General features: G+C 34.9%; 1 non-coding gene across 1 annotated transcript; it reads left to right on the forward strand.

Annotated features, from left to right (window-relative positions):
* The first annotated feature begins 3,098 nt into the window (after positions 1–3,098).
* On the forward strand, positions 3,099–3,205 carry LOC141624629 (small nucleolar RNA R71). The gene has a single exon (XR_012534434.1). It is a non-coding gene; the product is annotated as a small nucleolar RNA R71 (small nucleolar RNA).
* The last annotated feature ends 23,201 nt before the right edge of the window (positions 3,206–26,406 follow it).

Genomic DNA, 26,406 nt, shown 5'->3' on the forward strand with positions numbered 1-26,406 from the left:
AGCAATTATGTGATACATAGTATAATGCATCTCCCTGTATTCAATTATCTCGTGTTTTGGTCAATGTTTGGTTGGTGGTTCGAGCCAACATTCTTATTTCCGTCTCAAGTGCATATCCATGTATGAATTGGGTCATTTGTATGGGAAAGATTTCATCTTTTGTATGCTTAAAAACTTGTTTTAAGACGGACGCAAAACTGTTAAATGAAAAGTGAAACAGGGGACTGTTTTGGGTGTTTTTGGACGCGATTTGTGAGCTGAAGTTGTTGTTGGTTCGAGTCAATTTGATTACTCACGTCTTGTGTGCATATACATGAATGAATATGGTCTTTTGTTTGGATGGATTCAGCCTTGTAACATGCTTAAAAACTTGTCTTAAGACGGCCTCATGAATTTGCTAGAAAAACCATGTATATATAAGTTGATGAAGAGTGACTTTTGTGGACTGTTTTTGAGTCGATCCCACGGATGATTTGAACCAAATAGTTGATTTCCGCCTCCTATGTATATCCAAGTATGTAATGGGTTGGTGGTATGCGAGAAATTTCACCCTTTTCATGCTTAAAATTTCGTCTTAAGACCGTCACAAAAGACCTTTATAAATCGTAAAAATGGACTTTGTCGAGCAGTTTTCGTGGGCTGTTTTGACGGGTTTCTTTATGATAAATTGAACCAACTTCCTTGCTATTATCTCAAGTGCATATACATTTTTGGATTAGGTCTTTTTTTTGGGTGAAATACGTCTCGGTTTGGCCTAGAAAACCGTCCCAAGACTACCGGGTTTGGAAGGGGAATTGCGAGTTGTTGGACTGAATGCATGCATCTTTTTTGGGTGCGTTCTTTATTGTTGTCTGCTTCGCTGCTTTGCCTGTTGCGTCATGTTGTGCGGGTCTGCCAAGTTGGTTACGGGCGTGGCTGTGCCATAATTTGCGTCGTTTGTCGGTCATTAGTTGCTCTAGTTATTCAATTAGCACACATCATTATTTTGTGCAGTTCGCAACCGTCTTTCCTCCTTTGTTCTATGCCTTCCTATGTCCTATATTAAGCCTTGAACATGACTTGTAGTTTTGGGCCACACTTATATTGTGGGTGCATTTGGCGCCAAGTTTAGTATATGAATTATTAATTTCCGTCTCGTGTTTTATATAACATGACACTCGTAAATATCGTTCTTTTACATATTAAACTTTAATTGTTTGATTCATTTGAATTTGTTGGTTGGGCCTGAAATTCTTGTATCTTTTGGACTCGATTTCCTATTCTTTTTGGACTCACTTTCTTATCTTAATTGGACTCATTTTCTTGGTGTGTTTGGGTTCACCACCATTAAATTGTTGGGCTCACCACAATTTAATGGTTGGGCTCATTTTGTCACTGGTATTAGATTTGTTTGCATTCCGTAAATTTTCACATAACGTAATTTATTCTATCGCTTGTTATATTTTATTTTAACCGACATGTTAAATTATGAAGTGAGATATTTATTAATGTAACGCAAGTATAAAATATTTATTATAAATAGTTACTTATAGTGAGTCGTACTTTAGATAATATCTAGTATTGTTCGGTTCTGAGAGTTTTGGTTCTACCGGAATACTAGGGGTGAGCCAGAGGCCCTCTAGCTGCGGTATGAACGTCGAGAGTGATGTTCCCATCTGTACTTATGGTGCTGCAAGCCATAAGTATGAATGTGACATTTATAATCCCGACCCTGAGTCTTGATCCTATCGGATACTAGGGGTGAGCCGGATGCCCTCTAGTTGCGATATGAATCGGCGGGAGTGATGTTCCCATCCGTACTCATGGGGATGCAGACCATAAGTATGAATGTGACGTTAAGCATCCCGTCCCTGAGTCACGGTCCTATCGGATTCTAGGGGTGAGCCATAGGCCCTCTAGTTGCGGTAAGGTCATCGGGATTGATGTTCCCATCCGTACTTATGGTGAGATGCAAGCCATGAGTATGAGTGTGACATTAATAATCCCGTTCTATGTGCTTGTTTGTTGTGCTTGGTTGTTGTGCTTGTTTGCTGTATTTGGCCATGTTTTAAAGGTAACCGCTGAGCCAGATACTTGTATGTTGTGTCTCAGACATGTTTTAAAGGTAACCTCTGAGTCGGACACTTGTTTGTAGTATTTGGACATGTTTTAAAGGTAACCGCTGAGCCAGATACTTTATGTGTTGTGCCTCGCACATGTTTTAAAGGTAACCTCTGAGTCGGGCACTTGTTTGTAGTATTTGGACATGTTTTAAAGGTAACCGCTGAGCCAGATACTTTAGAGGTCGTGCCTTGGACATGTTTTAAAGGTAACCGCTGAGCCAAGGTACTTAAGGACTTGTGTCTCGGACATGCTTTAAAGGTAGCCTCTGAGCCGGATGCTTTGCTTATTATGTGATTATAGTAGCCTCATTTCGTGTCTTGTTGATTCTTTTGCATTTGGAGGACCGCTTTTTGAACATCAAAACCTTGGTCACTTTGTTGATTGTATGGAGTTTGATTTTGGTAACCTTGGTTTTGGTTGTAAAAGGGTCTTTGATTTTGGTTTCTCATGGGGGGTGGGGTGTATGTGGGTTGAGGGTTTTGAACATTTTGGCTTTTGTATGAGAGATTTGGGTGGAATTTGGTGTTTTCATTGTAATAATTTGAATAAGGGGTACCACTCTTGTATGCTTGAAAAGCATTCACTTGTTCATTTGTTCCCCTACATTCACTTTGGTCATGTCCCAAAGTTCCACAATTCTCACATATCCCACTTGGGATTGATGAAGATATCATCATGGCATTAACATGTTGCTTTGTGATTTTGAGGCTTCTTCAAGTCTAACCATAGCTTTTTCGAACTTCAAATTGATGGTATCAATGTGAGCACTAAGTTGAGCACCCAATTGAGTAATAGAGTCCACTTCATGCTTTCCTCCTCTAGTAGCCTTGCGAGGTCTACTATATTGTGAATTATGGACCACCATTTCCTCAATCTTGTTCCAAGTTTGATTATCGTCAACTTCGGTGAACATACCATTTGATCCCATGTTGAGAATGTTTCTTGAGTCTTCATAAAGACCATTCCAAAATTGTTGTACCAAGAACCACTCGCTAAGTCCATGATGAGGACATGAGCGACAAATTCCCTTGAATCGCTCCCAAGCTTCATACAAGGATTCTTCATCTCTTTGCTTAAAGCCCGTAATTTGAGCTCTTAGCATATTAGTCTTTTCCGGTGGGTAGAACCTTTTGTAGAAAGCTACAGCCAATTTCTTCCAAGAGTCAATTCCGAGAGTAGCCTTATCAAGGCCTTTCAACCATTGTTTTGTGGTGCCAATTAGAGAAAAAGGAAATAAGACCCATCGAATTTGGTCTTGAGTTACACCGGTTTGAGAAATCGCATCACAATAGTCACAAAAAGTCTCCATTTGAGAGTGAGGGTCTTCACTAGGCATCCCCCCAAATTGGCTTCTTTCGACTAATTGGATAAATGCGGATTTGGCAATGAAATTTCCGGTTAAGTGTTGGTGTGGGAGTACCATTGGGTAGGTTCTCCTCGGTTGGTACGGTATGTGATGAAAATTTAGGCATTGTGGGTTGATTTTGTGTTGGGTTCTCCTCACCTTCTCTTGCAAAAGGGTTGATGAACTCAATAGTGTTTCGTTGAATATCTACAACCTCACCAATACCTCTCAAAGTTCCTCTAGCAAGTCTTCTATTGTTTGTCAAAGTCCTTTCAATTTCGTGATCAAAGGGTAACAAGTTACCTTGTGATCTTCTAGACATGCAAAATACCAAACAACTTGAAAATAATTAGAACAAACCTTGAGGAGTTTTACTTCCCCAAGGCAAAGAAAGACACAACTAATAACAATCTAAGAAAAATCTAAATCAAGTTAACACCGTCCCCGGCAACGGCGCCATTTTTGGTCGGACTCTCTTGAAAGGTTTAGTTTTCGGTACTTGTCGTTAGGAGCACCTAGACCAAAACACTATTTATAACTCCACAAACAACTCTACAATTAGTAAAGAGGCAAGTAAAGGTTGGATCCCAAGGGACGGGAATTGAGATGAGATTTTCAATTGCAACTAGCGGTGTCTAGGGGTGTCACAATTTGGGGTTTGAATAGAAGATGTAACACCCCGTAATTTCGGACCGTTATTATATGGCGGAAGTAATTTATTAATCAAGTTGAATTTAATATTAATGTATTTGAAGTAATAATAATTCAATGAAATATAATTCTATTATATTTTGAAGTAAAGTATTTATTTTGATAGTTTCGAAATGTTTAAAAATAGTTTAAACCATGTAAAAACCTTTTATTTCGAAATAAGGGCATATCGGGGAAAATGGCGATTCTTGTGAAAATTGGGCAAACGATTTTAGAAATGGGTCATATGAGTACTCGATCTTCTTGTAATCTCCTGTTTAAGAACTTTGGCATTGTCGGAATTTGCATTTGACAAACGGTTCTAATTATCATCGAAATTATCGTCGAAACGAGCCAAAACCGACTAATGAAATTCCGCCAAATTCCCGCTCCTTTCTCCCTTTCCACGGCCCACCTTCTTCCCCCACCTTCCTATTTCTTCCTAAGGCTTCTTTTGCCTCTTGACCGAAATCCACAAAAAAAAACAAATAAACTTACAATCGTAATTTCATCATAACTTCTTCGTTTCTAGTCGGATTTTCGCAAAATTTATATTTTCGGAATCCTCTCTTCAAGATCTACATCCTAGTATGTTTTAATTTCAGTTTTCATTATGTCGATTTAAGTTGATTTTGGGCATAATTTCGGTTTTAGTAATTATTATGGTGTTTTTGTTGTTTTTAATAGGTGAAGATTATGAGGATGATATAGGGGACTCCTATATAGTAGAGGATGATGGGTAGCTACTGTTTTTAGGGTTTTCTCAAGGGTTATTTTGCCTTTTTCTAGCTTAAGGTAACGAATTTCGAGTTACTCGACGAATAAATGTCACATTCTTTGCTTTTTGTATGATTCTGTGTATGTTATTTGAGTGGTTTATTTCATATGATAATATGGGTTAAATTCATGTCTTTTGTAAGTTTAAGTTCACATATTAGTATGGAAATGAAATGGGAATGATAAATTGATGCTTAAAACGATGTTAAAATGAACAAAAACGGAGAAACGGAGGAAATTGGGGTGGCGGCCCGGTTGGCCCAAAGAGGCCGGCAGGCCCATGCAGGCCCACGGCAGACCACAGGTTGGCCGGGTCGGCCCGTTGCTTGTTTGCGATTTTTCATGCGTTGTTCGTCATTTCGGGTGCATTAATGTTATATTTAGTATAAGTAACATATGGGTAGTCTTATGAAATGAATAATGTTAGTGGTAAATATAATGTTGATGGTAAAGTTATGCTTATATTGGTAGTTGGCACATGTTAGGATAGGTTATGATATGAAATTGTAATGAATAGGCTTAAAATGAATTTTATAGCAATAATTGCAATGTTTGGATGATTATGCCGAAAACTGAGCCCTTAGTCCCTTTGACTGAATCGATGTCAGTCAATTGTGTGATTGGTCAGCCGCGATTGAACCGTGCACTGCCGCAGGGTGGGGTTGCGGGTAAAAATTCGGTTGGATGAAAATATTGTGTGAAATGGATAATTGGCCTTATTCTTGTTTTAGGCCATTTATTATGTTTTTATTTCACATGTGTTGTTGGTTGATTTGAATGGTTTCTTATATTGTAAAAACGGCCCTAGATTCCCTGAAACCTTTAATATTGTTAATAGTGCTTGAAATGGAACTAGTATTGAATACTTCTTGCAGGTTGGTTTCTCATTCTTATAATTTGGGTAATTGAATATATAAAGGTTATGAGTACCATTAATACTAGGGATTGAGTTGTTGGTCAGCTGCTTATATGTGTGGTATTGTTGTGTTTGTCATAGATAGGTCTTTATAGTCTTTGACGAGTATATGTTCACCGCTCAGTAGCCTTTGTGTTCCTGACTTGGTGGGTTTATATCCAAGTTGGGGCATAACCTCGTTACTTATTTTGAGAGTAAGTGGTCAGCTTAAGTACTAGCCAACCCTTTGGTGGACTCCTTAGGGTACTCACTTTGTTTTAAAAAAATTGTGGGTCTTCGGTGCGGTGGTGTGTATCCGCATGTCTAGGTCTGCGCAGATTTTAGGCTAGGGTTGTGTTGTGTCTTGGCCATGTTTTGATAGAACCTCTGAGCCAAGATACCGGTTCGATTAACTTCCCTACCTCGTGGTATAGACTCGAGTTACAAAGTGACTATTGACCGTGCTAAGAACTTATGCCTGTGTTTGATATATTGTCCTTTCTTGTTTGATGATTCTATGAATCATAGAAGGTGAGATGCAAGCCGGCTATGGTTGATAGAATTTGGATTCCTGGATGTTATGTGATTCACATGATAGTGTAGTATGAGTCGGTCTAGTATTCACATGCTAGGACTATGTGTTGTTATATTGTTGTTCGCATGATAAGCACGATTGTCTAGCATCTATATGCTAAGGCATTGTGTGATTCGTATTCATATTCTTATGTTTACATGTTATATTAAATATGACATTTCGTGGCTGGGAGGACTCGAAGTTACTCCCCACTGAATTGTGGCTTTCGTGTTTGTATAAAATGCGATTGACAGGTTGATGATGATTAGATGGGGTACACGGACGAGCTAGTGAGCAAAAGAACCTTGGACCTAGTCTGGTTATATTTTGTAGTAAACCTTAAAACATATGGTTGTGTTTATATTTTGGAGGGACATATGTCTCCCTCTTTTACTTTGGTTTGTATCACTTTATTCTCGCGACTTTAGCAATGTTATGTAAATTAGTTTGTTAGAATTTGCAGGTTTTGGCACTCTTCATTTGGAAATGTTTGTGAATGGTTTAGAAAAGCTTTTAAAATTACAGGTTTTATCTAGTTGAACCAATTACAAACATATCCTGTCAGTTTTTCTGTAGAATATACGTGTTTATTTAACGCTAAAAATGAGGGTGTCACAGTTGGTATCAGAGCATATTTGCTCCCGACGCACGTTTGTGCACCCCAATATAAAAATCTTGACCTTTAAATAATAAACTTGAGAGATGGGTAGGATGGGTAGATTTAGGATTTTATGTGGTAGTCTCTTTGTGATTGCTATTTGTTAAGTGCTAACCAATGTTCTCTTTTGCAAGATGGCCCTTCCAAGAAACATTGATAATGCAATCCTACAAGCTAGGTTTGTTAATTGTTAGTTATTAATTTTCGTGCCGTTGAAGCTATGACCGTGATCTTACTCGTTGGTGACCAAGATTGAGTGGCCGTTGCCGAATGTTAAAGATTGGTTATGCCAAATGAAGGATGCTTCCACTTTCTCGATATTTCTTTTCGTATTCAGTGTACCCTACCTTAATCTTTCAATCTAGTTGTTTATTCGTCTTTCTAATTCCTCTTCTCTCGCCTTGGTAATTACTCTTCTATTCTTTCTCCCGATTCATCCTTGGTTCGTTTTCCTCTTATAATAAGAGTCCTTGTGGACACCTTCCTTTTATTCCGCGGGATAGTCCCCTTGTTCAAGAGAACTCGGTTTTGAGAGAATGTTTTTGACTGAGCCTCGTACCTTGGGGTGAGTGAATGTATCATTTGAGGGCGTGAATGAGTTGAGAAATTGATTGTTTAAGGTTTGAGTTGTATATGAGAAGATAACTTGGGATCCTTTGGTTAGTCTTGTTAGTTGTGCTTGATGAGAGAGCCTAGTGAGTTGAGAAACACCTTGGGATTTATGTCTATTGAGAGCTTGTTTGTTATAGGTGATTGAGCATGGTACTACCTTAGCACATAAGTTGGAATGAACCTAAGCTACTTCATTTGAGAGTCTCGATGTTTCTTGTGGAGAATTAAAGGAATGATAGTTAGCCCCAATCTTTGTAGGCCTTGAAAGGAATACAATAGGACATTGACGTTGCTTAATGGATTGGTATCGTACTTTGGAATTAGTTAGTTTGTTAAACCTTTTGAGTTGACCAAATATAGTATAGAGTAGCCCTTGTTGACCTTTTGAAATTTGAGAACACGTGGTTGACCTTATTAATCATATCTGAATTTGGGAATTTTGGTGGAAAGTTGTTCGATGTAGTTCGTGAGTTCAAAGATGCGATTTTAATTTATGGTATCGGAGACTAGAAGTACGAAGTGGTGAGATGATGGTGTAAACAAGCCATGGTACTTGGGGATGACATAGCAAGTGAAGTTCGATGACGAGAATTGTAAAGGAGATACTTTGGGACTTGGATGGTAACAAATGAATTTGTGTGGTGAATTGATTTTGGCTCTTGGAACCGATTGAGTTGAGGAAAACCTACCATTGTGGAATCCTTGTTAGTCCTATGATTTGGTAGACTTTTGAGTCTTTGTTGAGCACCTTAGTGATGTAACCTTATCATAGCGATCATAAGCTTTGAGGAGTGTTTGGTTAAGCGGTAACCCTTTCATTATGCCGCTTCTGTTCTCCTCTCCTTCTCTTTAGCGTTCGTTGAACCCTGTTTTTTATGCCGAAGTTTACGTATCTTCTTCTTGCCCGAGATATCTTCTTAACTCGAGTACCTCTAATTTCTGTCAACCGTTATCTTTACGGTCCGACTCCCTAGTTTCCTAACTTGTCATGCTCATGCACCCTTCGAAAATATTTTACCGTTTCTCTATCCCGATATCACTCCTTATCTACTTAGTATAGTTGGTACCTTGTTGACCATGTTTACAGAGTTAGTGGGATGTGATTTGAGGGTTTTTGTATTTTGGTTTTTGTCGGGAATTGGTGTAGGAGTTTGTGTCTGTATTTGACCACGTAATATGAGAGCTAGATTTTTGATGGAATTCTTATGATGGCAATGTTGTAGTCTCCTTGCGATTTGAGGTTCGCGTGATTTGGTGGAATAAGACTCACTTTGGTTTCGATTTGATGATGAGACTAATGGGATTAGTTTACCTTGGTGGAGTATTTCTATGGTTATTTTGGATTTGTTTTGGGCATTGTTCGTTCGGGGATTGTTCGTTTGTCATTTGAGCCTTACTTTACGGTATTGGGGATTGATAGCTAAGTTTGTGGAATGTTATTGTAAGTTTGGACCTTATATTTAATCCTTTGAGGAATATTTCTATTGGAATTGGAATATTGTTGGGAAGTAGGATAATGAATCTTGAGTAAACCGATCAGATGATTTGTGTGATGAACCCATTTATCTTATAGTTAGTGCTAATTATGGGTTGGATAGTGCAACTTGTTGCTTGTGGGTTGGTTTCAAGCATGAATGCGTTTGAGAATATTGAATCTTAGTAAGGATATAATATTGTTACTAGTTTCGACTTTGGATTTTGATTTTGTTCAGTGGAGGATATTGGTGGAAACATTTTGATTGGGAAATTGTTAAGTTATAAATGTGGAGGGTATGATTGTCTCAAGGATTAGCGTATAAGTAGACTTGTCGATGAGTGGTTCAGATGGCTCTTTGGATTAGTGTGGCCTCTTGTTGTTGTCCTGTTGATGTTCGGAGGACCTAGTAGGATGACTCTGTGGTTGGAAATTGAGTGAACCTTTCTCGATGTACCGATCTTCCTAATTCCGATCTCCGACAATTGTCATTCTTGCTATTCTGGCTTGTTCCGTTGAGTTCGCCTTTTTGGAACTCATTTGACTTTTTGAGTAAAGTGTCTTGTTCGTTGACATCTTTATTGACTTCATCCAAAAATTCCACCTTTAAGAGTTCAACTCCTTCTTGTCTGTTGGGTGTGAGTTCCCTATCGCGAGTTGCACTTCTCGTTCCCGAGTTGTTTTTCCATCTTGCATAGATTCTATCTTGTTTGGGTAAACTTTTGGTTCATTATTTTAAATTTGGAGTTAAATCTACAAATTGACCTCTTTCTATAACATTTGAAAATGATTTTTCACTCTCTTTCAACCTTAGTGTTCGATTTGATACCTAAGTTATTTTTCGTTTTGTGTAATTTCGGACCAATGTGAGTTAACTTTTCGATTCATTGTTAAAATTTGTATTATGTTTGGAAAACTTGACTTCTGGTAAAGTTTAAAAAATGATTTACCATTTTTCTATAACAATTTCATTTGACCTTTCGCTTTCATTTTGTTTTGGCGTTGATTCGTTGTCAGGATTCGTCATTGGAGACGTCTGATAACTAGTTCTGCACTCATCGGCGAATGATTTCATATTTTGATTTGTCCTTGATTCGGAATGATAGCGCGCTTGCATGCATCAAGAGTTCTCTCATTCCCTTGATATGGACATCGTGCTTTTGAAAGTTTTCTTAACCCCTATTGAAGGATCACCTTTTGAAATTCCAATTTGTTTTGAATGTTTTGATTTTCGACCTTGGAAAATTGAGTTCGTCCTTATTGTATTTTCATTTTCTACTTGCAAGTTTCGAGGACGAAACTTCTTAAAAGGAGGGATGATTGTAACACCCGTAATTTCGGATCGTTATTATATGGCGGAAGTAATTTATTAATCAAGTTGAATTTAATATTAATGTATTTGAAGTAATAATAATTCAATGAAATATAATTCTATTATATTTTGAAGTAAAGTATTTATTTTGATAGTTTCGAAATGTTTAAAAATAGTTTAAACCATGTAAAAACCTTTTATTTCGAAATAAGGGCATATCGGGGAAAATGGCGATTCTTGTGAAAATTGGGCAAACGATTTTGGAAATGGGTCATATGAGTACTCGATCTTCTTGTAATCTCGTGTTTAAGAACTTTGGCATTGTCGGAATTTGCATTTGACAAACGGTTCTAATTATCATCGAAATTATCGTCTTAAACGGTACCAAAAACCGACTAATGAAATTCCACCGAATTCCCGCTCCTTTCTCCCTTTCCACGGCCCACCTTCTTCCCCCACCTTCCTATTTCTTCCTAAGGCTTCTTTTGTCTCTTGACCGAAATCCACAAAAAAACAACAAATAAACTTACAATCGTAATTTCATCATAACTTCTTCGTTTCTAGTCGGATTTTCGCAAAATTTATATTTTCGGAATCCTCTCTTCAAGATCTACATCCTAGTATGTTTTAATTTCAGTTTTCATTATGTCGATTTAAGATGATTTTGGGCATAATTTCGGTTTTAGTAATTATTATGGTGTTTTTGTTGTTTTTAATAGGTGAAGATTATGAGGATGATATAGGGGACTCCTATATAGTAGAGGATGATGGGTAGCTACTGTTTTTAGGGTTTTCTCAAGGGTTATTTTGCCTTTTTCTAGCTTAAGGTAACATATTTCGAGTTACTCGACGAATAAATGTCACATTCTTTGCTTTTTGTATGATTCTGTGTATGTTATTTGAGTGGTTTATTTCATATGATAATATGGGTTAAATTCATGTCTTTTGTAAGTTTAAGTTCACATATTAGTATTGAAATGAAATGGGAATGATAAATTGATGCTTAAAACGATGTTAAAATGAACAAAAACGGAGAAACGGAGGAAATGGGGGTGGCGGCCGATTGGTTGGCCCAAAAGAGGGCCCATGCGCAGGCCCACGGCAGCCCTGGGTTGGTCCGGGTCGGCCCGTTGCTTGTTTCGCGATTTTTCATGCGTTGTTCGTCATTTCGGGTGCATTAATGTTATATTTAGTATAAGTAACATATGGGTAGTCTTATGAAATGAATAATGTTAGTGGTAAATATAATGTTGATGGTAAAGTAATGCTTATATTGGTAGTTGGCACATGGTAGGATAGGTTATGATATGAAATTGTAATGAATAGGCTTAAAATGAATTTTATAGCAATAATTGCAATGTTTGGATGATTATCTTGAAAAAAATCGAGCCCTTAGTCGCTTTGGTGAATCGATGTCGATCAATTGTGTGATTTGTCGTCACCAAGGCGATTGAACCATGCACTGTCGCGCAGGTGGGGTTGCGGGTAAAAATTCGGTTGGATGAAAATATTGTGTGAAATGGATAATTGGCCTTATTCTTGTTTTAGGCCATTTATTATTTTTTTATTTCACATGTGTTGTTGGTTGATTTGAATGGTTTCTTATATTGTAAAAACGGCCCTAGATTCCCTGAAACCTTTAATATTGTTAATAGTGCTTGAAATGGAACTGGTATTGAATACTTCTTGCAGGTTGGTTTCTCATTCTTATAATTTGGGTAATTGAATATATAAAGGTTATGAGTACCATTAATATCGGGATTGTGTTGTTTGGTCACCGCTTATATGTGTGGTATTGTTGTGTTTGTCATAGATAGGTCTTTATAGTCTTTGACGAATATATGTTCACTGCTCAGTAGCCTTTGTGTTCCTGACTTGGTGGGTTTATATCCAAGTTGGGGCATGACCTCGTTACTTATTTTGAGAGTAAGTGGTCAGCTTAAGTACTAGCCAACCCTTTGCTGGACTCCTTAGGGTACTCACTTTGTTTTAAAAAAATTGTGGGTCTTCGGTGCGGTGGTGTGTATCCGCATGTCTAGGTCTGCGCAGATTTTAGGCTAGGGTTGTGTTGTGTCTTGGCCATGTTTTGATAGAACCTCTGAGCCAAGATACCGGTTCGATTACCTTCCCTACCTCGTGGTATAGACTCGAGTTACAAAGTGACTATTGACCGTGCTAAGAACTTATGCCTGTCTTTGATATATTGTCCTTTCTTGTTTGATAATTCTATGAATCATAGAAGGTGAGATGCAAGCCGGCTATGGTTGATAGAATTTGGATTCCTGGATGTTATGTGATTCACATGATAGTGTAGTATGAGTCGGTCTAGTATTCACATGCTAGGACTATGTGTTGTTATATTGTTGTTCGCATGATAAGCATGATTGTCTAGCATCTATATGCTAAGGCATTGTGTGATTCGTATTCATATTCTTATGTTTACATGTTATATTAAATATGACATTTCGTGGCTGGGAGGACTCGAAGTTACTCCCCCACTGAATTGTGGCTTTCGTGTTTGTATAAAATGCGATTGACAGGTTGATGATGATTAGATGGGGTACACGGACGAGCTAGTGAGCAAAAAAACCTTGGACCTAGTCTGGTTATATTTTGTAGTAAACCTTAAAACATATGGTTGTGTTTATATTTTGGAGGGACATATGTCTCCCTCTTTTACTTTGGTTTGTATCACTTTATTCTCGCGACTTTAGCAATGTTATGTAAATTAGTTTGTTAGAATTTGCAGGTTTTGGCATTCTTCATTTGGAAATGTTTGTGAATGGTTTAGAAAAGCTTTTAAAATTACAGGTTTTATCTAGTTGAACCAATTACAAACATATCCTGTCAGTTTTTCTGTAGAATATACGTGTTTATTTAACGCTAAAAATGAGGGTGTCACAGAAGATCACTAAAATAAATAGCAATGAAAGTAAACAAGCAAGATGATTAAAAAGGGATGTAAACAATTGATAAAAGGCACTAGGGTGTCATGGGGTCATAGGGGATTCAAGGGAATCGATCATACAAACATATTCTAAAATTATAAGCAAGCAATTATTGTTGTGATGGATCGAGTTGGTTTATGTCTGACAATCCTAGGAAAGTTTGGGTCCCGGAGCCAAATCGATTAGATTGTACAACACCTACAAACCGACTTAATCTTCCCTACTTAAATATATGCATGGTCTAATGAGACTCGAGTTGGTTTATGTCTTACAAGTGTCATTGAAAAGATAGGTGATGGGTAAAAAATGCAAGGATTCATAGGCTCGCATTTCATCAAACATAACATGTGCATAAGTTGAGATCACAACAAGCAAGCAAAAAATCTATGAAAACATATTAATTTAAGCATGAATCATCCCCCATGTTGGGTTTCCTTAATTACCCATTGATCCTAGCTAAGGAAATAACTCACTCATTATCATGTTGAACATGCTAGCAAGGTTGTCAATCATACCAACAAAGTAAAACATGATGAATAAAGAAGATAATTAACAATAATTAAAAAGGGATTAAGAGAAATATACCTACTAATGATTCCAATAATAAAGCAAAGAATATTAGAAGTACTTGATGATTGATTGGAAGGTTGTCAATCTCCCAATAATAACCTAAATAATCTTCAATTACCCAAAATGAAAGATGAACAAAAGAGAGATTAAGCAAATGAGATTTGTATTAAAACTTGATTAAATGTTGATTACAAGATTAAAGAGAGATTAGATTGATATAAACTACACTAGAGATTGCTAAGAAGAACATGATTATCTAATTAGACTAATGGGGTATTTATAGTGGGGATTAGGTACACAAATTAGGGTTTACTAAGGGCTTAAATGACGATTAAGTCCTTGAGGAATCGCTCCTCTCAGAAAAATATGCGAGTCTCCTTTTTGCTAGTCTTTCCCGAGGTATGCGCATCCTTCATAGAACAAGTTGAAGACGGATTAGCTGTCACACAATCCGAGCATCCAGAGCACGGGACGGGCGGATTGTCTTCTTGTTGGACGAGCGGATTGTGGTGGTGGACGGGCGGATTGTGTTGGTTTTGGACGAGCGGCCTTCTGGGGAAGACGCTCGGATTGCTTGTCTTGGACGGGCGGATTGTGGGCAATCCGCTCGGATTGTAGATCAGCTTCTTCCTTTCTTCTTTTCTTCCTTTCTCTTCATACAATCCTTGAGGATTTCCTCGGGGATGCAAGGATCTTTTCTCATCATTGCCCATCTACTACAATATGTACAAAGGCCTTCTAGTGTTGTCTTCTCTTTGATGCTTGGTCAATGAATTCAATCAATTTAGCTCCATTTTGCCATGAAAATGAAGGTTTGCACTCCTTTCCTGCCAAGGGATCAAAACCTCAAAGAATATGCAAAACAAAGGACTAAAGATAATAAATGACCCAAATATGCACTAAAAAGCATGGGAACAAGGCTAATTCGGGGACTAAATATGCTCAAATTATGGTCACATCAGCGTGCGTGGATTACATGAGATGGTTTAATGCATTACTCGAATATAAAAAATAATTTCAAAAATGGTTTTCTAACTTCATTTGCATTAAAACAACACTATTTAGAGTTAAAACCGTCTTCGGACCTAAAACCGACTCAGAAACCCGCAACCCGAGTCAATCTGAGTCAACCCGGGTCTCGAACGTCGAAAATAATGCCATGAATGGTTTTATCATGCCATTTGCATTAAAATTGTTGGAGTATGTGTCCTAAATAATAGTGCGATCACATTATTAAAACTCATGTTAAGAATACATAAATGGGTGATTCATTTTTATACGTCAACTGATCAACATTAATCAGTAATGATTGGCTGACTAGAGTTTGACATTACCGTCGTTTGACGATGGTGATCAGTTGATCCCTTAAGCTCACACCTAAAGGACGATTCCCTTAATAGATAAATTAATTAATTGTATATTGATATAGATTAATTAATTCCTTAAAAGTTGAACAATTTACGTATGTGTGTGAGAATATGAATCTTATTGTAATTCGATTAAATGAGATTCGTTTTGGTAATTAAAAAATTATATTACTAAAATTTTGTTTATGAAACAATTAAATTAAGAATGATCGGTTAATTATAATTACAATGTGTTGTAGATTATAGTAACTTGAACCATTTTATGTACTTGTGATTATGAATTACTAGTTAATTGTTTTATATAATTGAATTAATATATGTAATGATATTTAATTGTTAAGTATGCATTAATATTATTAATAACATGTTACATGTTACATGTTACATGTCTCACATTATATGACAAAATGACATTTAACAAAAATAAAATGGATTCCATTTTACACTAGGTGCACCGGTTTTTAGAGGAAAATAGGGTGAAATGGTTAAATTGTTTTAATTGTGGAAAACACAATGATTAACATATAAACCTAGACTACACCCTAGTTCTTTTGATAAGAACAATTCTAAATGTTGAAGGGCATGCATTGGTCCTCTTGGACACTCCGTCCCCACCAGTTTTCCACTCCCTCTACAAGAATAAGAATTGTTCTTATTCTTAAAACATTCTTACACTTTGTTTTACAACCACTTCTCTCACATTCTCCATTCTCTCAAAATTAGTTTTAGAATAAATATTGTTCAAATATCTTATATTCATTTAAGATTAATAAAGTAGTAATAAAATAATATTAAGATTAAATTTAAGGTTTCTAATAATATATCTAGTTAATATATTAATTAGAATTAAGGGGTAGTCTTGGTGCCATCAAGAGGAGAATCCCTACTATTGCGTTTTGGAGGATCATCCATTTATTTGTAGCTCAAGAACAAGTGTGAGGAGTCCTCACTTGTACCCTAAAACCATTTTCTTCAAATGTAAAGAACTTTGCTCTTACCTTTTATTTTTATATTGTTATGCATGCACTAGATCAACATCTAAATCAATGAGTAATTTAGATAAATAATTAAAGAGTTTAATTAGAAGGTTTTGAATTCTTTCAAAAATAACAATAATTAGAGTCAAAACCAACACCGGGCCAAAAACCGACTCAAAATTCAAATCCCGAGTCAACACGGGTAGAGTCAAGCAAACAAAATACCTAGCCCAAATAACACCCAAATATCATCTTATTAGACGACCATATTGTTACACGACATCCTATTTGAATACCACAAATCAAACCAACCAAACAAAAGATGGAGCAAAGGCCACGTCCAAATTGAAAAGGACAAGACACCCCTTTGTATCACTAGGTGGCTCGCGCCTCTTTAGGTCTCCTCCTTAGCCTCCAAGCAAACTCAACCGACCTACCACCCCACATTTCTCTATAAATACCCACCTTCACACACCATAATATTTACGTGAGCGTCCGCCCCCTCACATCTCCCTTAAACTTCTAGACCTTTCGACTTCCTAATTCAAAAAATCGACACGTGTTTTCGACCTCTCGATTGAAAACACAAGCCTTACAATTTTTGTTTGGTACTGTCGTCGTACATTCAACCGATCCATTCGACCAACTCAACATTAATCAACATGTTTTTCAACAACATATTTTCAACACATTTTCAACACAAAATCCTTTTTTAAGGCATTATTTTAAACTTCTTTTGGATACCGAGTAGTCGCATAACGAGAAAACCGTCTCCAAAGTCGTCTACCTCGCAAACATCTTAACAAGTAAGTTTGAGGGTGTAAACAACTCAGTTATTTCATGTCTTTACTGTTTTCATGATATAAAAAACATGAGTAATGCATAACACGATCCGAAAATAGGAGAAATGAGCCAAAACCGGATTTTGGCCTGAGACAGGGGCTACTTGCATAGCAGGGGAGCTCGCACCCCTATGCCCTCTCAGGCCTTAATCCAGCCGTGTTTGTGTTCATCTGTCAGCAATATTTTTCTCTTATTTTCTTTTACGACTTTTACCATTTTAATTCATTTTTATGACAAATATTTTAACCATTATCGAAATCATTCTTGGTTCTTTGTACCATGACGGTTTATTCTGTGACTCGATGATATTAATGGTTAATTACAAGGTAATGGGTATTTTAACACCCTTTTCTTTTATTCATCATTTTTTTCTCATTATTTACACTTGCAAACATATTAGTCATAATTCATAATCATCCTTGGTTCTTTATACCATGTCGGTTTAATTCCAGTAAGATGATAAATATCGATTAATTACAAATAAATGAACTTTACACAATTAGTTCAAATCAAAAAATTTCCTTTCGCTTTTATATTTGTCTTGACCATATTGTTGGAGTATGTGTCCTCAATAATAGTGCGACCACATTATTGAAACTCATAATAAGAATATGTAACGGGATGATTTTTTTTAGAAGTCAACTGGTCAATATTAATCGGTAATGATTGGCTGACTAGAGTTTGACATTACTGTCGTTTATACGGTGGTGATCAGTTGATCCCTAAAGGTCACACTTGAGTGACGATCTTTTTTTTTTTTTTTTGGTATAATGTAAGCTTTTTATTAATCATCATAAAATAGGACAATGGAGTCTAGTTCATTGTGCTACTACACCAAGCCAACGGCTAAATGAATTACAGATGAATGTCTAAATGCTGCAGCCAAACTTTATCTCTATTAGGCATTATAGGACTAATCTTCTGCAACAGACGAGCCCTAATGCAATGCTTCAGATCAGTTATCTTGTTAGCAGGTAAGGTAAGAGCAAGGTTCAACCTGCAAGTGTTCCTTTCCTGCCAAATGTAGTACCAGCAGGCCATACAAGCCATCCTGCACACAGATTTCTGCAACTTAGAGTAGCCATTCTGATGTTGAAAATGCAAGTGCAGCCACTGCTCAATTCCAGTGATAATGTGAGAACTATAACTGCAAGACCTAAACAGGTGGGTGTGAGTCTCCACAGCTTGGTCACATAAGACACAACTGTCACTAGTACAAATTCCCAGATACCTCAGCTTCTCCCTGGTCTTGAGTGACGATCTTCTTAATAGATAAAATTAATTAATTGTATACTGATACAGATTAATTAATTCCTTAAAATGGAACAATTCACGAATATGAGTAAGAATATGAATCTTGTTCTAATTCGATTAAATAAGATTCGCTTTAATAATTAAGATGTTATATTACTAAAATATATTGTTTATGAAACAATTAAACTAAGAATGAGCGGTTAATTATAATTGTAATATGTTGTAGATTATATTAACATTGACCATTTTATTTACTTGTAATTGTGAATTACTTGTCAATTGTTGTATGGAATTAAATTAATATATGTAATGATATTTAATTGTTAAATATGCATTAATATGATTAATAACATGTTACATATCACATGTCACACATTATATGAGAAAATGACAAATTGACAAAAATAAAATGGACTCCATATTAACCTAGAAAACCGGTTTTGTGGGATGGTTTAGGTAAAATGCTAAAATTATTTTATTAGTGGTAAACATAATGATTACCCTCTAAAACCTAAACCACGCCCTAGCAATTTTGAGAAGAACAATTGATAAAGCAATATGGGCATGCATTGGCTCACTCCCTCTCTCCTCCCAACCGGTTTTCCTCTCTCTTTTATGATAAGAATTGTTCTTATTTTTCCTACATTCATTCTTACACAAATATATACTTCTTACTCTTCTCTCTTCTCTAAAATAAGTTTTAGATAAAATAAAACTGTTCTCATATCTAAATATACAAATTACTATAGTAGTAATAAAAATATTATTGGATCATATTTTAAGGATGGCTACTAAAGTAATCTAGTCAATTATTTAGTAGTTTTAAAGGGGTTGTCTTGGTACAACTAATAGGAGGTTCTCATACTATTGGGACTATAAGAATGATCCAATATTTAAGCTCAAGAACAAGTAAGAAAGGTGCTCTTGCTTGTGCTCCAAATCCGATTTCCGCATTGTAAGAAGCTTTCTTATTAATCTTTGATTTAATTTTGTTATGCATGCATAAGATCAATATCTAGTTTAATGAGTAAATTAAATCTATAATTAAAATAGTTTAATTAGAGGGTTATATAATCCTTTCAATTGGTATCAAGAGCTATGGTTGTTGCATGCATAATCGGCTTAGTTTTTCCGACTAAATTAAAACTAGAAATTTGTGATTTATATGACTAGGTCACGGAAAATTTTGCATGTCATATATTCTGGTCCTAAAATGAGTTTATGTCATTTTGATGATTAATGGTAATTTTTGGCTAATTTTAATAATTTTAGTAATTATATTATATTTTATTGATTAAAATGGTGTTTAAAATGCTAAAAATAGTTAAACTTTGTTTCTGACCATGAATTTTTTATATGACCTCACACGCATATTTTACTTATTGTATGTAAAATTTCGTATTAATGTGATTAATATTGCATGATTTATGATTTTTATGAGATAAAAACTGAATAAATGGAGGTAAAATGGTTAAAATTAGTTAAATTTTAAAGCAGAGCATAAAATTTTAATATGTTGTCACATGCACATTTTAATCATTGTATGTAAAATTTGAGATGAACACGATTCATTTTGCATGATTTATGAATTTTTAATGTAAAAATGACATAAATAGTGACTAATTTAGCAAAGATAGCTAAAATAAATTACAATGCATGAGAAAATTATTTAAGGTTTCTTTATTATCCTACATATCAAATCTAAAGTTAGAACATTGAGTAGATTAATTTTCATATACTTTAGATGTTTTATTTGATAAAACAAATATATATAGCAACTATATTTTCTCGATTTAAATTAGAAAATTTTAACCTTGATTTTTGACATTATGAGTGTCATGGAATTATTCCAGAATGTTCAAAAAATTAAAATTAAAATTTTAAAATGATTGTAATTTAATTTGGATTTATTTCATAAAAGGTTATGATTTTAAGGTCTATTATGAGCATAAATATATAATCAAGTTGAATTATTGTCAAAAATTGAGTAATGACTGATTTTTGAGTCCTAAGATGTTAGGATAATTAACTTGGACTAAAATTAGATTTTAGTATTGTTTTTGTGATTTTAATAAGTTAGAAATCACGAATTCCCATAAAACCGGACTATATTTACGATATAAATTAAATAGGGCGATTTGGCACATAATTTGGCATGTTAGATACATATTACAATGCTGGAATTTTTTATTAATGAATGCCATATTTTATTTATGTAATTTTGAATTATGTAATTTAATCTTAGTATGGCTTATTTTTTAATCGATATTACCCGTAATGAAAGGGAATATTGATTCGGTTGTAATTAATGTGATTTCGTATCACTTTTATTTTACTTTTTTAAATTTTTATTACAAATTTATAATAGGAATAGCTATGTATTTTTATTATTATTTTGTAATTCTGGAGATTCCTAAAGACAGAGCCATTCGGAAAGGGGTTCCGATCAAGACGGTGTTTCCTTGGGAGGCGTGTCACTTGAAGTTCAAGGGACCAATGGAGTTGGTTTCCGAATTTGTAATAGAATATTAGATTTTCTTTTTTAAGAAGGCCATACTAGGAAATTTATTTATTGCTTTGCATTTTTCTTTATATGTTACATGCATTGCCAAATCGCCATTAACATCACATGCATTTTTATATATATCGTCTTTTCGACCATGTCGATTATAATTATCGTAGCTCACTAATAAAGTTCACATAAAAAGTGAGAGATAATAAATCGACAAGACCTCTCACATATTTAAAATTGAGATTAGCCTTTCCAAATATTAGAACCCATGAATCTCTTTGACATTGGAGGTAGATTCCGTTTCCGGGGGTATTACTTTCATTTTTCACTCGGGTAAGTGGGGTAATAACTAGTTATTACACACGAAATTTGGTTGGTCTCAACGGGACATGAAGACTAGTCATATGTTCCGAGGCTAAAGATGAACTTAACGTAATTTCATCGACCGAGAGTTCTAATTGTAGAATCGGTTAAAGAGTTAACCCACCGAGTCATATTAGTGACGGATGTATCGGTTTCCCGTGCCCAAGTTAATATGGATTTGGATCTCGGAATCGTTTATATAATTGCGTGGAGGTTATTATATAAATGTTAAAACATGCTAAAATATTTTCATTATTTACGATGAATGTTGTTTTTTTCCCATAATTTTGTTGATTTATATTGCTCTTTATTATCGCTCCTATTTATATATGATATCAATTCGATTGTAATACGAGTCTCCTCTAAAACACTATTACTAACGACAAATTGAATCTCTTTCTAAATCCTCAAATGAACCGTATCATAGGTTGTGGACTAGATCCATAGGAATCGTTCTATTTCATAGAACTCGATAGGAATCGTCCTATGCAAATATAAGATTATTATCTTAAAATTCCTTACATACCTATGATTTCTTATGAAGAATATGAATAGAAGTAGTACTTGGTCAAAATATGTTTTGATAATATCTTCTATGCATCCATGGTTCAAAAATCTTATTGCTGAACCTAAACACTTGTCATCAAGCACTTAAGTTGTTAAGAACATGACAATGTAGAATTGGTAAATTAATTTGTTAGAAATTTTTATTAACCAAATACCACAATAAAGGTAACGCTTGTGAAGGATTAACTAGGAATTTATATGAAGATAAGTCTTCATCAAATGGAAATTCTTAAAGTTAGTGGGAGCAATAAGAAGTAAGTACCTATCTTAATTGTTAAGGATAAAACTAGGCTCGAAAGAGAAAGTGCTAGACAATAATTTAGATACAAACCCCCAAATAAGTAAAGATCAAGGAAGTTGGTTGTGTGACTCCAACATATTCCTTCTTGAATATCAATGACATTGACATTGCATTCTTGCAAATTATCACGTCATGAGTATTTGATAAAAATCTGTGAATCATGTTAGAAATTGCCACATTTCATGATTATGAAATATGGCAAAAGGATGTCAAAACCATCTTTCTAAATGGGTATTTAAAGGAGGATGTGTTCATAACACAATCTGAGGGTTTTGTAAATCCTTAAAATCCTAACATTGAATAATCGTACGACGACTAGCAAGAATAAATTCAGAAATTTACATGAATGAAACTAGGGTAGTTGCCATTTTATCCATATAAGTGTTATAGTGTATTTATTTTAGTTTTGTACTTAGACTTGTACCTCAATAATTGGTATGATGTACACTAAGTCTAAATAAGAATATAATTCAAGTTTTTGTAGAAAAACGCAAGGGGTTTCACTATTGTGCAATTAAAACAAGCATTGTGCCCTTATATACCACGATTAGGTTTATGGTGAAACCATACAAATCAAGGTAATTATATTCAAACTAAAAATAAATGTCATATATATATATTATCTAAGACTCAAGTTGATGACCCCAATCATTTCTCAATTCTTGATTGAAAATTGCATTTAGAAACTAATTTTGACTAGTGTCCCAAACCATTTGATTTGGAATCTCTTGGTGTGTAAGAATCTTGTATTCAAAGCAAGATTAATTCACGACTTCTTTCTAGAGAAGGATTATGAATAGAGCAAGATATTTGCCCTATTTACAATTTGAAGTGTATGGTCGAATACAATTTCAATCAGAAAAGGTTATTACTTCTTCATCTCTTCTACCAACGAACTAGGTAAATACTTGGTATCCACTTAATGAGGTAAGAAGAGAGATTCTTTGAACAAGTTCATTGAATGTTAAAAAGTATAAAAAACTAGGGATTATAAAACCCAAGTATTAGTACTTTGTTAAAATAGGGAACAATAAAGTGAAGACTTTTATATACACTAAAAAGAGTGTGATATGGTATCACAAGTTCACCTTCATAATATTAGAAAGTGACAAAGAATCCTATACGATATGATTTCTTTACTATAAAGTTGGAAGTAGTTTCTATCACAATTTGTCTAGTATTTATTTATTCCACTAAAACAAAACATAATTAAAGCAATCATCTACATTTCATATGTGATATGGTTAGGCATGGTACCTAAATTGTAGCTTGTTTCGATAGTGAACATGTGGTCTCTCTTCCGACATGATCACGAGAACAAAGGGTTTGTGGCTTGTGATACTGTCTATTAGAGAAAAGAGGATCATTTCTTATAGACAGAGTGGGAGAAAATGTTCAAGAGCCACAAACTGAGAATAAGAAGTGGGAAGATGTTCCTTCTTGGTCAAAATCAGTAAATATTTCTTCGAAATATAAGTAGACAGGAATCATGTTATTTTTGAAAATAACAAACCTGTAACTTATTAAGATGCTTTATCTAGTTTCAACTCCGCAAAAGTCCGAAGCAAGCATAAACATGAAAATGTTTATTTAGCTTGGTTGGTTGGTGGCAAAGGGTTTTGCACGCAACAACAACGCTTCATTTTATTTGGATGTGATTTGATATAGATGGATTTTAAAATCACCTTGCATGAGTTTTGTAAATCGCGACTATCCTAAGGTAGAATACAAACTTAAGAAGAAATCTTAAGTAGGAATTAAGGAGTGAATTGTATGTTTTGATCATGTGATAAACATGTCTCGAATTGCTGAGTAGTTCTGTTTATACATGGAGTTTATTGGGAGTAATGTGCTGTTAATAGTCTTATATGTAAGGGACATATTGATCATTGTGAATGATGAATGACTTAGGAGAGGAATAATACATCTCTAAGGTATCCAGACCTATAAAGATAGTTCTAAGAGGATATGGGCGTTAAATGAATATTCTTATATTGATAAGAGTCTAGACAAGTTCAAAGGTATTGAACATGTAGAAATTGAATCCACTGGCTTCCGCTGTGGGATTAATTCATTAAGCTAAGATGTATCGCCATTCTTATAATTCGTATACTTAGAGTATGACGAAAGGTTATAAATCGAAATTAAGTGAAAGTCGCTATATAGCCATATAGTCTATCCATTAGTGCTCAAGAAGCACTAATGATATGTCTTCTATGTCTCATATGTAGATAACATATTATTCATTGAGAATGACGGGCCAATACTCTCTTCCGTGAAGAAGTGATTGGGAGACTAGGAAGAGATGCAAGACATCTTTAGTATCCAAATCTATAGTGATAGATAAGAGAGGATAAGTGTGTAGAAATAATTAATGGATTTGTATGCAAGGAGTTACACAAATACCATATTCGAAGCACATAAGGATGGTTAGAGAACCGTCTTGGCTATATTATTTAAGGAGGATATCTGCTAGAAACATCCTAGGCAGTTGAACGAATGAGATATACACAACGGAAATTAAGTACACTTGCAGTAATGAGACATGCAAGAAGGAAGGGATGATATAAGGATTCGGTTTTATGAATTAAAGGAATTGAACTATGGTAGTTCATTCCAATAACCGAAAGTTCTATCCCTATTCACTGTGAGATCAGTGGGAGCTACTCAAGGCTCGAAAGCCTAGGTCTAGATTGGATTTAGACACGTACTCAAAAGTTTTATAATAAAGATTATACATAACAAAGGGAAAAAGTACATAGTAAGGTTAGGGAAAGTCCAATGTGTTGCTAAGACTTACTAACCAAAGCCTTCTCATAGGCTTAGCATGATAAGTCATGCCATTTCAATTGAGTTGAGATGTATGGATGTATATAATATTAAGTATGCATTATAGATTATGTAGTAATTGATATAGTATCAATTTTACATATGGGATAATACATTCATCATTTGAGTTTTATTCAAAACTCTTTTCTTATATTACTTTGTTTTCCAAATAGGTTGTCGAGACAATATTGAACCCTATTTAAGGGAACTGGATTAATATAGTATTGGTCCCTAGTCACTTATATGAGGTGACGTCTCCAAGTGACTAGAGTGTGATGCGATTGATGGCAAGTTCAAGTGCCATAGGGTCATAAGGAATGACTAGTCGATCACATAGGCAGACTGTATGGGACACTCTGTCGGGCATTGACCGCTTATAGAGTTCTGGTAATTCATATATAGCCTGGTCGTTGCAAGAGCTACTATAGTATTCTTTTGAGTCAATTCTTTGACTAAAGACTGTTCGCCCAAGTTGGCACAGTTTCTGAGTGACTTTGGGTTATGCTATACGACTTTCGTAAATAAGGTCAAATGGGCATCTCTTGTTAGTTATTTAGACCATATTAATACTCATCTTATGATATTAAAATTACAAATTAATTTAAAATGGTCTAAATCTACATGCATGGAAATAAAAGTATAAAAGATGGTATTAAACCATCTTAAGACAAGAAAATCCTTACATTGTATAAGGTAAGTTTTGGGCACAACTCAAGGACTCCTTCCTTGATGTTGTTCTTGAGCCATGAAAATGGATGACCCTCCATGACAACTAACCACCAAAAAGATGGTCTCCTAAGGATACACCCAAGAATCAACCCAAAATACTACTATAATACTAACTAGGTATATGTAGTAGTAAACCTTGTTTGTTGTTTATTTGATGTACTAATAAATATTATTACTTTGATAATATTATTAGTTTATATTTATATGTGTTTTGGATGATAAAGATGAACAAAGTAAGAAGGAAAATTGGTCTCTCAAAGTGTAATAGGCAACCGGTTTTTTGAAGCTCAAAGGACCAATTTTTCTTCTTATTTTTCAAACATAAGAAATGACGTGAATAGTGGGGTACTTATAGCAAAAATATGGGAACAATCCTTAGTGGAAAATCCACTACAAAGGACACTTGTATGTCCTCAAAAAACCGGTCCATATGGACTACTTTTGGTCCATTTCGGTTTTCGACATTTGCCCCACAAATGCTTATAAGTCTTATATTTAATTATCTTACATAATTAAATTATTAATTAATTATTTAACACTTAAATAATATAAATTAACTACCAATAATTACTTAACTATTAAGTAATCATAAGACCATTTTATTAACATAGAATGTGTCAATATTAACCCATTTAGCTAATTTTAGAACCTCTTGTAAAATTTAACAGCTAATTGATTCTACCTCAAAACATATACACATATCGTG

The sequence above is a fragment of the Silene latifolia genome, chromosome X (genome assembly GCF_048544455.1).
Source record: "Silene latifolia isolate original U9 population chromosome X, ASM4854445v1, whole genome shotgun sequence".
Classification (NCBI taxonomy): domain Eukaryota; kingdom Viridiplantae; phylum Streptophyta; class Magnoliopsida; order Caryophyllales; family Caryophyllaceae; genus Silene; species Silene latifolia.